The sequence below is a fragment of the Stigmatopora argus genome, chromosome 20, assembly GCF_051989625.1.
Source record: "Stigmatopora argus isolate UIUO_Sarg chromosome 20, RoL_Sarg_1.0, whole genome shotgun sequence".
NCBI lineage: Eukaryota > Metazoa > Chordata > Actinopteri > Syngnathiformes > Syngnathidae > Stigmatopora > Stigmatopora argus.
In genome coordinates, this window is record NC_135406.1 from 1,880,078 (window position 1) to 1,892,377 (window position 12,300).

Sequence of the window (12,300 nt, forward strand, 5' to 3'; positions counted from 1 at the left end):
GAGAGCAGAGGAAATTGATTTCCGCTTTATACCCACTCAAAACAATGACTGTGCTGGCGGGTGACCTGATGGTGGACCCGACCGATACTTTCAATCATTTGGGGGTACCAACTGTGACAAAGGGCGTCATCAATAACGATAGTTCACATTATTTCCGCTTGTTGGTTGCCTCCAAAAAAAGGATCTTTGTTTATACGCTGCGCCATGGTATTAGCATAAGGACAACACTGGAGGTTAGCATTTGTGCCGTGCGTCCGCACTGCGGACCTTTGGGGCTTCTGCGGGCTGCCAAAGCTGCAGTCGCCCACGGAGCAGAGTACTCCGTGCCATGTTCTGGACCATATGGAGCGCCAGGGTCACGCAGATTCTCCAGCTTAACGCATGCTTACAAAATGAGCCAAATGTTCTGGTTACTGTCTGCTAGCCTTGGCAGGCGCGCTCTCTCTCTGCCAGCCAAGAACACTTTTATTAGCTCTAGCGGCTAAATCGTGGAGGCTTTCAAAGGAACAGCCGCGTGTAATGGCATTATTGGTCTGTGACGGAATCTTGGTTCGTCTTGGAGGAAACAGGTAGTGTGGTTCTGAAAATGGAAATATCAGAACGTGTTTTAAGCTAATGAGAAGAATTGCTGGACGCGGGAAATCATGCTAATGATTGATCGCATATTGGAATGTTGTGAGATTGAGATGAAGCCACTTGCAGTCCAAGCTGGGTCAACCCGTCAGACGCAACTTGGTGGCATCATAGTTTGTCCTCATTTAATCACCATATTAAGCTAGCCATCACGCCGCCCTAATGACACCGCCGCCGGACGATTTATCTCCCGATTTGATTTAGGGCTCCATTTGTCATAAGTGACGGTTTCACGATGCAATCAATACGTCCCTTTCAGCGCGTCGGACACCGAAGACCTTAAGAGTTACGCAGTCGTGTAGCGAAGGCTTGTTGTGATAAAGTAAACGCTTGGCCAGGCCAAAGAGGCGACGCATCGATCAAGAGGCGTCGCGCGCATCCCCTCGGGTTCTGTCGCAAGACGACAGTTACTCATAGTCGATGGCGTGGCGGCCACCGCGCGGGCATCGCTATTCAAAAAAACCTTCTTCAAGTCTGCTTGGAAACTTGATGAATTACAGGCCCATTATCCGGCTTCTTCTTTGCCTGCCAAGTGGCACGAAGCGGCTATGCCAGCACACCTCCACGATATACCCGCGACGCTCCGTTGAGCAGATGGGGGGGTGCAGCTTTGCTCGCTTCGGGGGAAAAGGAAACAGCTGTGCAGCAGACAGCTGCTGGCAGAGAGGATAAGGGAACGACGGGTCTGTTTCTAGCTAAGGAAGAGGGGGTGTATGCTAGCTCTGCTGCCTGTCAGTCAAATGAGCAAGTTTCTCCAAGAACCGAGATCCCATAATTACATTTTCTTTGTTAGATTCTCCCAACTCTTTTAGTGCCATTGCCCAAGGACTTGGTAACAAATCCTGAACTTTCGGAGGTGAGAATTTATTCAGAAATCATCCTGCGAGCCTGATACGTCTCTTGGACAGTGATAGGTTCACCAATGGGTATTTCCAAATACACGCCGTAATGAAACAGACATCTGAGTCATATCCGGGTTTCTTGCAGAAGAAACGCACTCTTAACCGAACAAACAAATTTCAATTAACTTGGATTAATATATACAGACACACTCAAACATATGTTTAATGTAACTTTTCACAAAACTGAATTCTATTTTTGTCTTAATCTTTTGTTACCTTCGTTTTCCGGGTTAGCGCTTTGCCACGCCTCCACCCTCACGTTCGCTATCGATGGGCTGTTTGCTGATGTACGTATTCCCTTCAAAATATTCCGAAAATGATGGACACAGATGTCCTCACAATAGGATAACACACGACCACTTGCCAACGAGAAGTACTAGTCTTGAATTAGCAATCGCTCCGCCAACGAGAGCTAACAGGCTAGGGCAAAAACAGGAAATTCAATAGCCTACCCATGTATTGATTGTGGGTAATGAAGTTTTATTCTGAGAAAGGGTGCCATTGCCTATGGGTGTTGTGTGCAAGAGTATACTTCATTACCCAGAAAGCCCTCTTTTTGCATGCGCGTTGTGCGTTTCCTGGTCGAAACTCGTCTGAATAAATCGTTCAGTCCTCGTAGATATAGTAGTTATACACGAAAGAGATGCGGAAAAAAAGACAGTGCGCTACAATGATAAACAGCCTCTCATGTTATGGCCACCTGGCTTGGTCGCATCTCGAAATTTTGATCGTATCGCAAGCGAATTATTCGATCGAAATTTTCGTCATATCACGAGCATGTCGTACCATGAGGTACCACTGTAATAGCATAATTGTGTGTTACACACCGAGCCAAATTTAGCTGTGGACATTTTCACGTAGATCCAATCCTTTTGAAATCCCGAATAAAGTATCCACGGGTGCTCTTTTCCAAGCCGGGCAATAACGAGACCCTCCCGTTGTTCCAAAAGCGCCACGGCAAGGTGAACTCTGCGGCCAACGCTTGTATTTACATAGGAGCTTAATGACTCCGCCGTGGGCCGTCGAGTGGCCATCCAAATAAAAAGTGTAACTGAGACGGATGCGTAGAACCGGCGGGCAATTTATGACTCAGCCCGGGATGATGCACAACCTCCTGGCGCTAATTGCGACTGGAATTGGTGTTGGAGGTCTACTGACCTTGGCGTTGGGGGAAGAAAGAAACATTTTGGCATGCAGCGAACTGCAGTGAGTGGACTCCAACAAGGAGGAATGCGCGAAAGCAGGCTGGAAAAATGTGCTTTTTTTTTAGAGAGAAATGTTTCAAGATGATTCCGCTTGTGAAGTTCTGGAAGGGTCAGCTTTAATTGGGCTTATGTCAGAACGTGGGTTTCAAACTTGCAGACCCGGGGGAAGATTCTGGCCCGTCACGGCCTTTTGCGTAGCCCGGGGAAGTCTATCGTGTAGCATCCACTTCTTGTTTCTCGCTAAAACAAAATGGAATATTTCAAAACTAGAGAATATTTTCCGTTTTTGAATCCTTTTGGTTTTTCCACCCCAAAAATGCAATGAATGTTTATGGTCCCAAAAGAAAAAATAAGCTTTCCAACAAATGCCAATCCCTCGAAAAGATCCATCAACTGTAATTGTCGATTCGTAACTTCTAACATAAGTTAAAAACATCACAGGATCTCCTGAGATGTGCCATAAAGGTAGAAAAATGTTCTAAAAGAAAGCTCCCTAGGGGGCTTGCATTACTCTGGAAGGGAAAATTAAAGGAGTCACTTGAGCGGAATGAGCCCAAAAAGAACAATTAACGCAGGGGGGCAAAAAGAAGGAAGAGTTGAGGAAATGAACTGTTAAGAAACATCTGAGGCCGCGGCAATCTGCTCCGCCAAAGGAGCGGCGGCGGCGGCGGCATATGTTCCTCGGGTGTTTGCGACAAAGCTCCGTCTTCGCTCCCCGCAGGAGGGTGCGAAGGAAAGAAAAACGGCCCTCTATTTTTAGAACCAATACAATTTTAATTTGACTTCAAGATGGACTACCCTGGCGTTCATACCAATCACATCTGCAACTTTGCTCTCCAAAATTTGCCGCTCGTTTCACCCACGATCGGCGCAAATTCCGCTTTATTTGCCGCTATTTGGGAGTAACGACAACTGGTAATTACGGGCACTCCCACTCAGTCTTTTTTCTGCCGGAAACATCCTGCCAATCATTTCTTTATAGAAATGAAATGGAGGTGCAATTAAAATGGCTTATGCTGTGATTATGCTCATTTGTGTGAGGGATTATTGCCTCTGCAATCACGACTGCTTCTCAAAATCAATCGCCGCTATTTTGCGCTAAAGTTAGGAGGTTCTGCAACAAAGGATGATTTCCCAATGAACTCGTTGAAGTTGGGCCAAAATTTGTTCATGGCCACCCTAAAATGGATTGGACTGGACATTCGTAAAAATCTAAAAATAAATAAATTGATTTTTAATCAGCTTTGATATAAGTGCTCGATTCGCTATTGTGTTTATTTGAAACAAAAATAAAACAGTAGCTTTAAGAATAACTAACGCACTTTCAAAAATGTCTTCTGGTCTTAGAACTGGATTTTGTCAATGGGCGGTCCTATCTGGCAACCTCGAACATAAAACAAAAGAGTAGCTTTAAGAATAACTAACGCACTTTCTAAAATGTCTTCTGGTCTTAGAACTGGATTTTGTCAATGGCCTGTCTTATCTGGCAACCCCGAACATTGGACATTTTACAACGGCGAGGCTGCGTAGAAAGAAAAAAATCAATGAAGCTCTTTGCGCTACACGTGTCACCCCTCGGGGCTCGCTTCTATTACTCCGTGATTTAAATGTCGGATTCTACGGCCCAATTTGACGTTACTACGACCAACTGGAGTTAATGGATAAGACAAGCGGCTTGCATTATTAATTAAGGAGATTGATTTCCGTCTTTGAAGCCTTTCCTTACGCGCTGCCAGAAGGGTTTGAGCAAGGCGCTAAATCAGAACAATCCGCCCTCCGAGAAATCGGCTTGAAATGTTCCCTTGTTTTTAGCTTCGATCAACAGTTAGATTGCGGAATCCCGACGGTTATTATGGCAAGGTCAAATGTCCCCCGTGCGTTACTCGAGCCATTTGCTTTCTTGGCGGGGGGCTTCGAAACGTGGACCACGTCTGCACTTTCTTGGCACAGTGTGACGCCCAGCGAGACGCTAAAGTGTGCTGCGGCGTAGCTTGTCACGCCGCATTTTCCGCCCTTACCTTTCCTGGCTCTCGGGCGCCAGGCCGTGAAAATCTGCCCATGTCTCTTCACTTTGCGCACGGAGCTGTATCCAAATGTTTCACTCGCAGATTTTGAGTGGCTCTCCTGTTGACGTCCGTCCGGTCCCTTTGAATCGGGAGGCCTGGCAGCGAATGACCGCACCGTCAGATCCCACGAGTTAACTTTACGCCTCGAACCGATGCACGTAATTTAGAGCATCGAAGACTGGGGACGCCTCTCCCGACGGCCCCCCTGCTAGCGCCCTCGCCGCGATAACATCTGCACCTTTTGTCACCTTCGCCGCTTTGCAATGTTCGCCGGGCAGAGAAACAAGAGGCAACGTAATTGAAACGCCGCCGCGTTTTAGCGGAAAGTGTTCTGCCGGCGCCGCCGTCCGTAATTACGGAAACATATGGCCGACCGGGCCGTCTTTTAACCCTTTTGTTAATGACGTTTGGCAGCAGGTGAAGGGCAGGGGAAGGACGATGGGACCGTTAAGGAGAACGGCTCGGAAACCTAAGAAATCTCGTATTGCATTTTCAGTGGCTTGTCTTCGGTTTTCGTCGCCTCTGTTTACGGTTGACTTATGCCCCTTGAAGTCACCGTGCCTGGCGCGATGGCACACTTTGGGCTTTGCGTATAGTATTACAGCAATCGCTAATGGTTGTTACTTCAAAGCCTTTTCCATTTGGCGTCTTCACTTTAACTCCAGACGACCCACTTCGACTCCATTAGCATTCCGACCTGAATGGGATCGGGGACGAGATGCGTCCCCATAATGCCGGATATCCTCAGGCAATGCTGTTCCCTCCACGTGGCGTACGCCGTTCCTTCCCTCACATGCTAATGGAGAGCAAAATGACTGTTCCGCGGTCGGTCCATGCAAAACAGCCCTCAGGTAAATCATAGCGTGACCCAGCCAACTGTGGCTTTTGTTCCATTTGCTCTTGCGGCTGCTGGTAAAAGAGCCGCCAGCGCCGCTGTTGCGACTCGACCGTAAACTAAAGGCTTTGTCGACCTGAACAAGAAGCTACCGTCTGTCCGCAAGCGGTTGTTGAAAATACGGCAATTTGCTGGAGCGCGTTAGGCTGATAAATAAGTTCAACTAACGGCTGGACTGACTGCGTTTTTAATTGTCTACGTTAACTCGTGGGTTGCCATTCATGGCACCTGGCCTCCCATCTGGTGGGTTTTCAGAGAAGGGACTGATGTCAATCACTACTTCCAATTGGACATCTTCTCGTGATGAACTCAGGCAAAGGACCATCTTTGGCTGCCATTGAAACTGTAAATAGAGCTCAAAGGCTTCAGTCATCGTCTATTCTCCTGACTTAGCTAGTTCCTGTGGTCCACAACCAAAGAACGGGTTTAGCATATCTGTCTGTTGCTGATTGAGAGAGGAACAACAAGGAGACAGATATTCTTGTCCTTGCTAAATGACGATTAGACACCAGATGGCCGTCTTTCCATGCGACGGCAGGCCAGTTGTTCCGTTCCACGTCGATCGCGACTTCGCCTTTGAGACGAGTGCCAACTGGGGACTGATTCTCTTTTCCCGTCTTTTGGCGTCCAATGAATATTTCTGACAGACATACGGCGGGGACGAGAGGGGGCTTTTCGCTCGGTTGTCGAGAAGAACACGTGCGCGCTTCGGGCGTAAAGGCAAAACGCCACGGTGACACCAACGCGTTCTGTCATTTGCCTAACCCGGAATTTTTGCGCCGTCTAGCTGACGTTCAGAGCTCAGTGGCGCTCTGGCAGCTAGGCTAATAGAAGACCGTAGACTGGCAGGCTTTTTAAATTGCCTACGGCTTGACGGCCAGCTGTCGGGAGGGCGAATTTCCAAAGCGAAAGAAATACTAGTGAATGGACGCTGACCCCCCAACAGACATCTGTCTGATCTTGATCAATTTAAGGCTTATAAACTTGGGTAATTCCAAGAAATTCACATAGTCAGTACTTCGCCCATTTTATCACCTGATAGAGCTAATAGATCAAATGTGCTATCAGGTTTATCCCTGGTCTTAGATTATTTTAATTAAACTCTCGACAACTATAGGCATCTTATCCGTTCGGACAGGAGGAGGGTTGCCAGCGATCGAACACAAACGGATTGGACTCGAAAGATGATCATTCAGTGAGGCCCGAAATATTTGCTCACACTGTAAACGAATTGTAAAATTGGGCTTGTTCGGGTCTTTGTTCGGATCGGAATCGGTGGCATTTTTCCTTTGTAAAACCCACAAAATGTGCTCCTCCGTATCCTACTATCGCAGTGGTCGGGAACCTTTTTGACAGAGAGAGCCATAAACAATTCATATTTTCTAATGTTATTTCCTGAGAGCCATTCTCGCAATTGAAAAGTAAAAATATATGAAAGTGTAATTTTTATTTTTTAGTCATTTCATCACTTTTAACGTACAAAAAGTCTGATTTCTTTTGACAACATTGTTATGTGGTGGCTTACAAAATCAGTATCAATGATATCATGCATGCAGAAGAGTAATAAAAAACAAAATTATGATTAAAATAGGGGTACAGTGTCGACGCCACAGTGACGCTCTTGTTAGTGTGTTCGGGACTCAGTTCTCTCACCAATGATTTCCATATTTTACCTCACAGGTTAGTGGAGAGCCATATGCACCCATGGAAAGAGCCACATATGGCTCCCGAGCCATAGGTTCCCTACCCCTGTACTATCGGATCCTGTGTGGACTCGCACGTAGCCAAGTGGCTTCTTACAAGCGGTTTATGAGCCATAAATCTATGTAGGGCAGCATAAAGGCAGACAGGTGGCTACCTCGTGACCCGCAGATAAGTAGAGAATACGGGTTAATCATTCAAACGCACTTGTTTTGAATCGGAGCAATAGGCCCTAGCAATTAACTTCCGGTCGGCAATAAAATCTCACCGAAGAGCGTCGCATTGCGCAGATAAGCCGACTCGTAGACCCATTTTCAGTTGGCGATAATTACATGGGGATGATTTTGAAATTGTAAAGGATTCGTCACGTCCGAGCAAACGGCACGGCGCGCCTTGATAAGACGTGACGGCGCCCGTGAACCCGTGACAAGACGCGCCGGCGATTATGCCAAACGGCAGCTGCGCCGTACAACAGTCGTCTCAGCAATTCCACGATATGGCTGGCGTATGGACTCGGAATAAATCCGGCAACCCCCATTTCAGCTTTTTTGACGGCAGCTATTCACACGCTTAGCGCTCCGGCACCGCCTGCCAGAATCAATTGCGGCGGCCGCCGACTATCGCCATGCGTGAATTTTTATCTCGCAGCGGGAAAACAAGGGATGGGGCACGGCGTGGCGCGGAGACATGCCGGCCATCAATCACATGATTAATTCTCCCTCGTCGCTTTTGAAAGCCAGCTTGAAATTCATCTACAAGACCTCAAACGGTGACACGCTAACCCCCCCGGCACTCCAGCTTAACCTTTTCACCGGCGCCGTACCTAACTAGAAACTACGTAGAGTTATTAGTACACGCTAGAGAGTGGTTTGGCGTCTAACCCTGTCAAATGTAATCAGTGGGTAAAGAATTTTGGATCTGGCCAGTGCCATGTTATCCTTTTTGATGTATTTTGTTGTCGTCCCGCAGCTCTCCAACTTCTGGAAAGTCTGTTTGAGTGCTAAAAGGTAAGCTTGATTGTGAAATAATCTTAAAAGTAATCAAAGAATGTTTCAATCTATGACATCACCTTCAGTCCGTGTCATGGCTATGTCATAGAGACTTTCTATCCACATTGCAACCATCGGTGTCAAAACCATGCATCTTTGTAAAAGGGTATGTCCTTTGTTTATATGTAGCCTTTAACGTCGTCAGTGTCACCACCATCATCGGTGTCACTGTCCTGCTGCATCTTTGCAAAAGAGCCATGCATCTTCGTAATAGGGAATTTGTATATCATGAAATCTTGCCCTAAGTAAAAAGTTACTGTAGAAGTAGAGTCATCGGAAGCTTCAAAATCTCACTCATCTGTCTTGGCGTGCTTTACTTGTGTTCATAGTGGACCGGACATTGATTATTCCTAGCGATTGACATTACGTGCACAAAACCACAAACGAAAAAGTACGATTTACTGTCACCAGAGAGGCGCGAACTTGTGTGGGAGGGTTTCAACTGTTTTGGGACAAATCACTGGAGCGACGTTTTCCGCCCGGTAACACAAAAACAAGGAGTTCTATTTCTCACCCTGTCTGTTTCCCACTGGTTCGTTGCAATTCAATCCCCATTTGTACGCCGTCTGGGCAACGCGACTCATTTTCTGTATTTCTCGTTTGGCTTCCGCCAGAAATATTCATTTGGACGGCCGTGGAAGCAAATCGTTACGCCGAGGGCGTCGTGGCATAATTATCGCGAGGCCCGGACGTGACGCAGTGTGTTAATCGGATGTGCTCCAATCACAATTTTAGCAATTATTCATTTTTTTGTCCGTTTTTTTTATTTTGAATCACTGCATATCAGGACAGGATAGTTCTAATATCGGAAATGGCGGACAAAAGGTACATTTATGAAATATTAAAGGTGTCAGAACAGTAGTTAGGTTGTCGATTGCTTTGTGTGGTCGGTAAAAGTAAAGTTACGGAGTTAATGAAGCAACGTTTGGAAAGAATTAAAGTGAAAAATGTGAAGTTTGGAGAAATTTATTGGTTTAGTGAAATGAAAAAGTTGCTAAATGCAGAAGGAGGAAGGAAAATGGCAGCAAGAACCCCAATGACTGAACTGTTGTGATTTATGATTGGTCAAGGCAGCCAAATGTTGCTAAGTGCCTGCAATAATTCACACGTTGATGTAGCAACCCGAGCTAAAGTGTGGATGAAAGCGCCTGAGGATTGCTTGCCTCATTTTTATTTGGCATTTTCTTACCCGTCACTCTCTGCTCTCTCCCGTCCTCTGTGTCGTGGCCAATCTTGCCCACCCCTTCTCCTACACCATAGGTGTCAAAGTGGCGGCCCGGGGGCCAAATCTGGCCCTCCGCATCATTTTGTGTGGCCCGGGAAAGTCAATCATGAGTGCCGACTTTCTGTTTTAGGATCAATTTCAAATGAAGAGTATAGATGTATATTAAATTTCCTGATTTTCCCCCTTTTAAATCAATAATTGTCAGTTTTTAATCCATTTTTCCGGTCTTTTTAGTTCAAAAATCATTTAGTAAAATCTAAAAATATATAAAAAAAGCTAAAATAAACATTGTTTTAGATTTATAAAAAATGGAATATTCAAGATTTTTAATCCAGTTCTTTTAAACCATTTATAAAAAAATCTAAATATTATATCTAAAATGGTCTGGCCCACATGAAATGGAGTTGACGTTAATGCGGCCCGCGAACCAACCCGAGTCTGACACCCCTGTCTTACACCAACCCCCCCCCTCCCGCTTTCACCTGCATCCTCATTTGAGGCCGTCCGTGGCTAACGGTGGCGACTGTCTGCTCGCGTCAACATGACGGCGTGCGCTCGCCGCAGCGGGGCTCAGGTGTGCGCCCCGAGCTGTTCTTCGGGCCGTCTTGCGCCGTAGCACATGGCACCTCGGCTGGCGTGCTTCTGCTCTGACATGGCGGCGTGTCTAGCGTGTGCAAAAAAGGAAGGCTTTGAAACTCAACTTGAAATGTCCGATTATGGCACTCTTTTACGGCCAATCCCGTGGCTCCTTTCGTTCTCCCGAGTAGCCGTCCTACCCATTTCGTTTGGGAATTGATCAAGCTTTGCCGTTGTTGACGTCCAGTCCAAATGGATTGGAGGTCTATTGCTCAGAACTGGAATAAGGTCACGTCTTTCCGTTGCGTTTCTGGGTTCTGCTCCGGCAGGAATTTTGACAAGACTATTATTTCACAAGTGCACAAGTGGCAATTTCACTGACGTGTTTTACTTACCTATTGAACAACGCAGCATTTTTCCAAGTAGACGGAGAAAGGAGTATTGAATGTCGTTGTCGCGGCTAATTGTGCAGCTCAATGAGTTTGTGGAGGGTTTGTTCTTTGCGCTGAATAAATGGATATATTTTTCGAATCGTGAAAGCATGTTTGCTCGTGATAATGTAACGCCTTCTTAGGAAAGTGGTCTTGTCAGCCAATATGCAATTTGAGCGTCAGTATAAATGGTGTTTCTGGATTTTGAGGAGAGTTAGCTTAGAAGAAAGGCTTTTTATGTTTATCTAGATCATCTTTCTTCTGGTTTTTCAATTGGTGGTTTAGCAAAGTCGTAAGATAAAGATTGGAAAGAATAGTTTTTCACGTTTTCAAATTTTACCCCACATGTGTCAAAGTGGCGGCCCGTGGGCCAAATCTGGCCTGCCGCATCATTTTGTGTGGCCTGGGAAAGTAAATCATGAGTGCCAACTTTCTGTTTTAGGATCAAAATAAAATGAAGATTATAGATGTATATTAAATTTCCTGGTTTTCCCCCTTTTAAATCAATATCGTCATTTTTTAAACCATTTTTTTCTGTGTTTTTAGTTCAAAAATCATTTTGTAAAATCTAAAAAATATATTTAAAAAAGCTAAAATAAACATTGTTTTAGATCCATAAAAAAACTAAATATTCAGGGCTTTTAATCCAGTTCTTTTAATCCATTTATAAAAAAAATATTTAAATATTATATCTAAAATGGTCCGGCCCACATGAAATCGAGTTGACGTTAACGCGGCCTGCGAACCAACCCGAGTCTGACACCCCTGTTTTACCCCGTGCCGAATTGCCATTGACAGTGATAGACATTCAATCCATTTGTTCTGGATGTTTTTGGTTCAGTTCAGTCAGTTCAAAAGGACTGGACTTCCAACTAGCAAGAAATATCAAGGGATCCAAATAGAGTCAGAATTAATTAGCTCAGAAAAAAACTGATATCTTTCATAAATACATTGAAGAGAAGCGGTATGTAAACGCACATTACGAATTTGAGCGCGTTATTTCTGCTACTTTCCACGTGAGCTCGCCAAAGATCCTGCATTTTATTCGCTTCGGGGCGCCAAAGAAAAGTGTGCGTCCTTTTTACGATTGTCATCTTCATCCACCCGGGCGGCGGCAGCGGCGGCATGCTTTTCTTGATGAAAAAAATGACAATCTTATCCGTTTCCCTATCGTGGCCTAATCTCCTTGGAAAGCATTCAGCCAGTCTCCTCTCCCCCTTATCCCCTTTCAAAGGCCCAGTAATTAAAAATGTTCTTCAAGTTGACTCGCCGCAACTTGGCCCAAAGCCTCGGCCGGGTTATCGGCGTCAGGGGTTAAAGCAATCTCACGTCCGCCTTCCCACCGCCGGCCGAAAGCCCGCCGCAATCCCGCACATCTCAGGCTGGGGCCAAAGCTCAGCCCGCCGGACAAAAGACCTTTCGCCGAGGCGCGGCAGTATTGCTATATAGTGGTCCATTTGTCCACGTTCGCTAGCTGGCTACCGCAAATAAAGAAAAAAGAAAGGGTTCGGGAGGGAAAAAAGTCACACCATGGCTAGTTGGGATGCGAAAAATGGCTCGTAAACAAGGGTTGCGCGTCTTTTCGAGGGTCAAAATGACCCGGAGAACATTATTACG

The 12,300-nt window shown here is 45.9% G+C and overlaps 1 protein-coding gene across 49 annotated transcripts in view; it reads left to right on the top strand.

The window, feature by feature from the left end:
* Positions 1 to 12,300, top strand: part of LOC144065839 (receptor-type tyrosine-protein phosphatase delta-like) — a 208,460-nt gene that overhangs the window by 113,078 nt on the left and 83,082 nt on the right. The window contains exon 12 of one of the 49 annotated variants that reach the window (XM_077589006.1): positions 8,372 to 8,409. The exons of the other annotated variants lie outside the window; for them this stretch is intronic. The gene's annotated coding sequence lies outside the window, so the exon portion shown is untranslated. The remainder of the gene's footprint in view (positions 1 to 8,371; positions 8,410 to 12,300) is intronic. 49 annotated transcript variants of the gene reach the window in all.